Below are 8,465 nucleotides of genomic sequence, written 5' to 3'. Positions count from 1 at the left end.
TTTCATGTGTTGGATCAGTCTGTGTTTTGGTTCTACTGGTGTTACTGGTTCTGCTGGTGAGACGATGTGTTCACAGGAAACCTGAAGGTGAGACTCAGACTTCCTGATCTTTTGTTTGTTTGAGTTTGTTTACTAGAATAAAGTTCACATTCATTAAGATAACGGTAACAACTTAACCTAAATGTAATCTTTGTTTAGATATTTAATTTATATAATTGTTCATTTTGTAAAATTTTAACAGATGGAAAAGAAGCTGAAGAAGATGACATCATCACTTATGTCATGTACTGTGATGTCAAAACTTCAAAAACAGCCAATCAGACGACGCAGAGGTAGTACTGTGTTTTCATCATAGAAGAGTTCATGTTGAGATTTCAGCTCTTTGTTATCGTAGTAAACATGTTGATCAGTCTCATCTCTTTTCTTTCTTCTCTGCATTGGTCAAAAGTGAAGTCAAAGTCAGCTTTGTTGTCAAAGACCATATGTACAGTCACACACAAGAATTTGAATTGACAATACCTCATGGCCCTCAGTGTACACTAAACTAATATGAAGATAAAAAGATACAAATAAAATAAACGTCTTATTTACAACATCACACAATAACATACAATTATATAAACAGCAGTGTCCAACACAATCATAGTGACTGTGGCTATGTCGTGTGCAAGTGGGGGTGGGGCAGTCAGTGAAAGGGCAATGGTGGTGGGTCAGAGTTTGTATGTTTGAGGAGTTCAGAGGGAAGAGCAGTGTTGGGTTTATTAAGGCACAAACCCCACTGGAACAGAGACAACCAATTGCACGGCAAAACAGGACAAGACGGCGCTCTTTGTCTTTTCTCTCGCGAGGGAAGCCGGCCAAGGTCAAGAGCTCTTTAGTCTTCACTTGAACTTAGCCAACCTGGGCTGACTTCCCCTTTCCTGCCTCTTTAATTGACAAGTGATTACATGAATATGCAGTTACAAATAGTTCGATTGAACACGTGACAGTCTTAAGCGGGCATGTGTGTGTTAGCAAGGTATTTGCCTTCCTGGGTGTTTGTGTGTGTTCCTCGCCATCACATACATAGGCATAGTTTCTTATAAACCTTTCCAGATGCCCTGTACAGGATGCAACCTTTCAATGAGCTGACATGTGTATATGTGTGTAGAGCAGAAATAAACAGTCTTGCACCTTAGAAGAATAGAACCTTCTGGATTCACAATGTATAACAGAAAATTATAGCGTTGAGGCTGCTCTCATGTCTGCACAGAAGCTTATAAAACCTAGTAACACACATACACACAATGATTATATATATCTTAGCACAAATGACAATCTCAAAAGCGTCTACTCTAACAAGGTGAGTGCAGGTGTGGAGTTCGTGTGTGAGACACTCTGATGGATGAAGCTGTTTCTCAGTCTGCTGGTTCTGGCCCGGAGGCTCTTCAGTCTCCTTCCTGATGGCAACATACTGAAGAAGCTGTTGGACGGATGAGTGGCGATCCTCTGAGATGTGCACAAACATGAACTTTGTGCTGCTTACCCTCCACGGCAGCACCATTGATGGTTAGTGCGGTGTGCAGGGTGTGAGTTCTCCAGGAGTCTATGATGATCTCCTTGGTCTTCTCTCAGGGAAAGGTTGTTGTTGCTGCATCACTCGGCCAGATGTTTAACTTCACTCCTGTAGTAGGTCTCATCGTTGTTGCTGATGTGACCTACCACAATTGTGTCGTCTGCAAACTTGATGAAAATGTTGGAGCTGTGTGATGGTGTGCAGTTGTGGGTCAGCAGTGTGAAGAGAAGAGGGCTCAACACATCCTTGGGGAGCCCCCGTATTCATTGTTCTTGTGCCGGAGGTGTTGCTGCCAACCCGTACTGTCTGCTGTCTTCCTGTCAGGAAATCCAGCAGCTAGTTACACAGCAAGGTGCTGATCCCCAGCAGATCCAGGGAATGAGTTGTTGGGGAATGATGGTGTTGAACGCTGAACTGAAATCTATGAGCAGCATTCTAACATATGAGTCTCTAGTGTCCAGATGTGTGAGGGCTGAGTGAAGCTGAAATTGCATTATCGGTCATCGGGAACGACAGCCTGGCTCAGTGATGTATTAAAGCTGTCTGTGAAGACATCTGTGAGTTTCACAGCACAGTCCCTCAGTGCTCGTCCTGGGATGTTATCAGGACCTGGGGCTTTGCATGTGTTGATACTGGCAAGGGATCCTCTGTGTGGGGGTCAGGTTCTGCACCTCAAGAAGAATTTCTTTAGCTCATCCCATAAAGAGGTGGGACCGGCACTCTGACGATACTCTGCCCATCCTCAGAGTATCTCTGCTGCCACAAAAGCTCTGTGAAATCCTCCTGGAGTACTGCCTTTTTCGCCTCTCTGATGCCACGTGACAGGTTTGCCCTTGGGGTTCTTAGGTTCACCTCATCCCCAGCTCTTGAGGCTGCATTTCTCCCCCTCAGGAGCCTGTTGACCTCACCTCTGAGCCATGGTCTCTGATTGGCCCGGACAGTGATAGTCCTGGTCTCTGTGACATCATCGATGCATTTTGAGATGTAGGCAATGACAGTTTCTCTATATTCCTGTGGTGTTGTCGTGTGTGGCAGCCTACTTAAAGATCGCCCATTCTTTGGAGGAAAAGCAGTCTTGCAGTGCCTCTGAGGATCTTTCTGGCCACACAAATATCGACATTAGCATAACAGTGATGTGATCAGAGGCACCAAGGTGGGGGAGGGCTTTGTAATCTTCTCTCTGGCTGATGAAAACATTGTCTAAAATGTTGCTCCCTCGCGTGGGGAATTTAATGTGTACCTGTGAACACTGAAGGAACTGCAGGTTTTCTCAGGTTATGTTTCAGCTCTGAAAAGCTTCCCTTTTGTTTAATGTTCTAATGAAGACATATAACACATAACTTCACACAGATGTAGCTGAAGGATAACTGTGGGGTAAATCTTGAGTCAGGGTAACATAACCAATCTATTTACACAAGTTTTAACAGACTTCACTGATGATTCTATACATGCATTTTTTTTCTGTCAATTGAAAGCTATGAAGCTCCCTGTCATTTAGGTCGGGGCTTTAAAATAACTGCACAAATATCTGCCCAGATGCATGACAAAGATGGCTGCTGAGTATTTGAGTTCAAGGTCAATATGAAGACTGTTTCCTACTCTTACCATGTGAGATTTTAAGAATCAAACATTGAAATCACAATATTTAATTTCATACTTTTGTGATACATTTATTGCTTCATTTAAAATTAGAAATGCTTAGTCAGTTCCATTGAGAACTGATGGTAGTAAGTAAAACTTAGTCAAGTGCAACCGTCTGCATGTTTCACACTTACTGAGTGTTGTTCACTGTGAGCTGGACTGTGTGTTTGTGGTCTGTGGTTAACTGAAGCTAACAGCTCTGCAGTCGTCCAGCATCCTGTTTCTGATAGAAAGAAACACTTCAGCTGCAGGTGTTTCAACACAGAGCTGTTTATTTTAACAGGAGGGAACACGGAGACATAATTTGGAAAAGCATTTTAATAAAATTTCCACACAGATCACCATCCATTCAAGGTCAATATTAATTACATTAAGCACTGTTTCCATTTTATTCAGTTTTCATTTAAATTTACCTTTTTTGATATATATATATTTTTTTTTTTTTTACTCCGACATTTTAAACTTGATCTATCTCAGTATTTATATATAATTTTATTTTAAATAAAGTAGTAATTCTAGTATAACAGTAGTCATCACAGCATACCAGTGTGTCTAATATTAGTGCTCATGTTGTGAAAAGTGTTTGATTTGTACTCTGTGGTGAAGAGTGTCAGTCTTCACTGGCAGCTTTGTGGTCGTCCACCTGCCCCGTACACAGAAACACCCCCCAGTTCTTTGTGGTCACTTTGTGTTTCAGAGCAAAGGTGTGAAGACGAGAAAAAAAAAACTGTACAAAAGGTGCTGAGCTTTCAAAAAATATATATTTAATCCCCTCATTAATTAAAACATTTTGCTGTAGTGTGATGATGTAGTTTTATAGTTGTGCACCTACAGAAATGCAAATGTGTTCTATTATTTATTACACAGACAGAAATTCAGCTGCAGTCGACTCAGCAGTGAGAACTGAAGATGTCAGTTATGAACAAACAAACATCAGAACAAGGAGGCCCAGGTACAGCTGCTCTTTATCTTTAACCGAGTCAAGCTAGCTGCTCACCATGTTTCCAACCATCGTGCTAAGCTAAGCTAACCACGTAACCAAATGTTTGACTTTTTAATGTCATTTAATGCAGTTAAAGAGCAAGTTGTTGTTGAGCTCAAGGTTTGACTTCTGTGAACTTTAATTAGAGTGTCGACAGCTCATTGATTTCTGAACTAGTCCCAGTAAAGTCTGAACTGGGACTGTGTGTGATGCAGAGAGGTGGAGATTGGAGGTCTTGATTGAACTACAAAGCTTGTAATAATATTTGCTGTTTTTTGAACTGTGTGTGTTTGTGTTCAGACTTTAAACCAGAGCCAGACATCGTCTACTCTTCACTGAAGTAGTCCACCAGTCCAACCACTGACGTCCAGCTGCTGCTCTCTAACTGCTCCCCCAGCACCTCAGACCAGAGGACATCCACATGTTATTTATATTTTTTAATTTCCTCTATAACCTGTAAAAGCGTTCCGTATAAGTTCTGCAGGATCAATAAACTCTGGGATTCCCTCTTTGTTCAATCTTATTTTTATTTACCATGAAATAAGGAATAAAAATTAAGCTTCAACTGGCACACTATAAACAGCAGGGACATCATTCAGCGGGTGCAAAACAAAGTAAAACACCAGTACCGAACAGTACAGTATGTATTGTGCATGTTCAGTTGCACTTTATCAGGAAGATATAAGTATAGAGAAGGTTTAACATGGTGAATGTTTGACTAGTGTTCATTACCCTGTCAATATTTATAGTCTCACACTCAGTGGTCTGACCTAAAGTAAAGAAATGAAGTGTTTTAGTGTGTGATAAAGTATAAATTGATAAACATGAGACTCAGTCTGGGCTTCCATCTGGATCACACTGCCTGAATCAGAGCTCCTCTTGTGAAACCTCTCAGTGAAGCTTGAAATAGTCGTGAATGACTTTTAAAGTTTTCCGCCATCTACTGGTGAAACCAAATCAAAACAAATCAAATTCAAATTTTATTTGTCACATACACAGTCATACACAGTATGATATGCAGTGAAATGCTTACATAACTGCTCGTGACCTAAAGAAAAAAGAAGAGGCTATGAATAAGATAGGAAATAAATATGAAAATTAAAAAGGGTAAATTTAACTAGGAAGGAATAAATAAAATAAAATATAAAAATTAAAGTTAAAAATGAAATAACTGTACAACATAAATTAGAATGAAGGGTAAATTTAACTGGGAAAGAATAAGATAAATATATAAATTAAAGTTGAAAATAAAATAACTGTACAACAAAATACACAATACACAGTATAGAAATATATAAGAATGTATGAAGAAATATATATATATATATATATATATATATATATATATATATATATATATATATATACAATAACAGCAGCAAAAAGTTTTTTGTACAAGTATTAAATGGAAATGAAGAAATATAATGTCCAGTGTTGTGCAATCCACATTTGTAAGTGTCTTGTGCAGTGCAAATATGCTTAAAGTGATTTAAGTGAAGAGGTGAAAACAATGTCCAGAATGTCCAGTGTGTGTGTAAGAACTATATGTGTGGGTCAGTACTGTGTGGTGGTGTGATTGAGAGACCGTATCGCCTGCGGGAAGAAGCTCCTCCTCAGTCTCTCTGTGTTGGTCTTCAGGGAGCGGAATCGCTTTCCTGACCTCAGCAGAGAGAACAGTCTGTTGTTGGGATGGCTGAGGTCCTTCACGATCTTCCTGGCCTTGGTCCAGCACCGCCTGCTGTAGATTGAGTGCAGGTCAGGGAGCTCGGAGCGGATGGTGCGCTCAGCTGATCGCACAACCCTCTGTAGAGCTCGTCTGTCCTGCATGGTGCTGTTCCCGAAACAGGTTAAGATGTTTCCTGTCAGGATGCTCTCTATGGTGCATGAGTAAAAGTTCCTGAGCACCTTGGAGGGCAGTACAGTTTAAACAGTTGACCATTAAACCAGTTTGCATTTTACTCAGTCTCTTAACAATTTCAGAAACTTTAAAAATGCCATGTTTCAGTTCTGTTATAAGATCTCTGTGTGGCTGAAAATACTTTATAAAGGTATAGATGGGAATCTAAATCTAAAGAGTTCACTGGATTTGACGGGTGGGTGTTAAGAGGCTACTGATACAAACGGGAGGATCTCATTTTTCTTGGCATCTTAGGATCCCCCAGATCAGGACGTTTAAATGTTAATCCCACATAGCAAGCAGTTCTGGCCCAGATTTGGTATCAAGCTGGCACTTCTGACTAACTGGTGTCATGACAGAGTGTATGTCGACCAGATGTGGGCCAGGTCTGGCAATGATGGCACTGTTTATGTTCCTATTTACCTCCACTTAATCCAAAACCTAATAAGGGTTTACTCATCTTTGCCAGTGGGTGGCTGTAACTCAGGAGGAAGCGCAGGTCACCTACTGATTGGAAGGTTAGTGGTTTAATCCCTGTTTCCTCCAGTCTGCATGTTAAGAATGTTATTGTATTTAGAAAGCACTCACTTTAGAGAAAGTGTATGTATAAGATTCTATATAAGAATCAGTCCATTCGCTGTCTGACTAGAGTCTCGGCATGTTGTGGCACATGTTGTTATTACATGGTTTGATTAAGGTACACATTAGGCCGAAATCCGGGGCCAGAGCTGAAACCTTTCTGGGCCTGCACAGGGCCAGCAGTGTGCATATAACTGGCCCATGGCTGCACACAACTTACATATGGCCCACATACCGCAAAGACTGACGGCCCTTTGGCGGCCCAGATCAGTTTCACCAGATGTAGTCCACTCATGAGGTTTTGCAGCACCCTCTGGTGGATTATTGAACCACTTCAGGACAGAGTCAGGAGGGAGCAATAGTCTGTGGTCACCATCTCCTAAACTAAATTTGTTTATCGTTTATTTATTTATTTATAAAGCACATTTAATTACAACAGTACGGAGCCCCACAAGGGACATGGGGAAAAGAAATTAAGATGGACTTTTGCGAGGTCTCGCAAAACAAACTCGGGATCTCGCAAAAGTTTTAGCCGCATACTTCGGAGGCCGCCAGCTCGAAGCTGACCGGGAGGTCGAGGCACGATGTGCCGGGAGAGCGGTGTTCCTCCCGGCTGTAGTAGGTCTCGACCTCCCGTTAGCTTCGAGATGGTGGCTGTCAGACATCTCCGAAAACGTCGGAGCACTTTTGCAAATATGTAATGTCTTGTAAACCGAGCAGATATTTGAAGTTTACACAGCTACGTTCACGCCTCAAAATATCTTAAAAGTTTATTTTGTGACCAAGAAAGAGTAATATTACAAGTAGCTGCCGCCATTGTTGGAATTCAACTTTTGCGAGATCCCGAGTTAGTTTTGCGAGATCCCGAGTTAGTTTTGCGAGATCTCGCAAAAGTTCATCGTAATTCTTTTTTCTCCCATGTCCCTTGCGGGGCTCCGTACAACAGCAACTTTGACTAAAGTCCAAAAATGTACAAAAATACAAAATAACTAGTACCAAATAACTTATAATATTAGTACATAACAATAATACCAAATAACTCTTATATTGCATTAAAAGCCAGTGTATACAAATTTGTTTTCCGTGGACAACACACATGTTGGAACTTAAATTTCTGACCCCTTTCATAACCAATTAAACGGGATCTCCTCCCCCTTGCCTCCATTTTTGGGAGCGGTGCTAAAGGCTTAAGACTGTGCAGGTTAACATGAGGAGGTGCTAGGATTGCTACTTGGTCCAAAAATTGTCACTTTTGTTTCGTTTTCATTAAAATATAGAAAGTTACAGGCTATCCAGGATTTAACTTCACTCAGACACTGAAGTAAGGGGTCTAGTGGAGCAGGACAGCTTCTCTTCAGTTGAATATAGATCTGAGTGTCATCAGCAGAGATGGGCAGTACGCGTTACTGTAATCTGATTACTTTTTTCAAGTAACGAGTAAAGTAAGGGATTACTATTGCAAAAACGGTAATTAGATTACCGTTACTTTTCCTGCATTACTAAAACCGTGATTTTTTGTGAGAATGTCTCACGACAGTGAGGTAAGCGAGTGCGCCGTTAGAGACAACAGCTGTTTGCAGATCAACAATGGATCACATATCGATTGTGGGAGAGAGTATGAGCGTGCAGCGTTTAAAGCGTGGAAGCACTGACCTTACTTTGAGTTTGATTCCATAAAAAGTGACAAAAACATTAGCGTCCATCGTGCGTGGGAAGAAAACTTCTTTTTACAGCGAAAAAAACCCCTAAACTTCCAAGCAAGCACCGAGTGCACAACGACGTAATGGGAAATTCACAGAGAAACTCGCGGA

The 8,465-nt window shown here is 41.0% G+C and overlaps 1 long non-coding RNA gene across 1 annotated transcript; it reads left to right on the top strand.

Moving 5' to 3' along the window:
* LOC146713106 (uncharacterized) lies at positions 1-4,691 on the top strand. The gene is made up of 4 exons (XR_014919114.1): positions 1-87; positions 242-332; positions 4,064-4,148; positions 4,479-4,691. It is a non-coding gene; the product is annotated as an uncharacterized LOC146713106 (long non-coding RNA).
* The last annotated feature ends 3,774 nt before the right edge of the window (positions 4,692-8,465 follow it).

Source organism: Copadichromis virginalis, linkage group LG3 (genome assembly GCF_057382275.1).
Source record: "Copadichromis virginalis isolate Kocher_CV1m ecotype Utaka linkage group LG3, C_Virginalis_male_GT1.1, whole genome shotgun sequence".
NCBI lineage: Eukaryota > Metazoa > Chordata > Actinopteri > Cichliformes > Cichlidae > Copadichromis > Copadichromis virginalis.
This window is presented reverse-complemented; position numbering and strand designations above follow the sequence as displayed.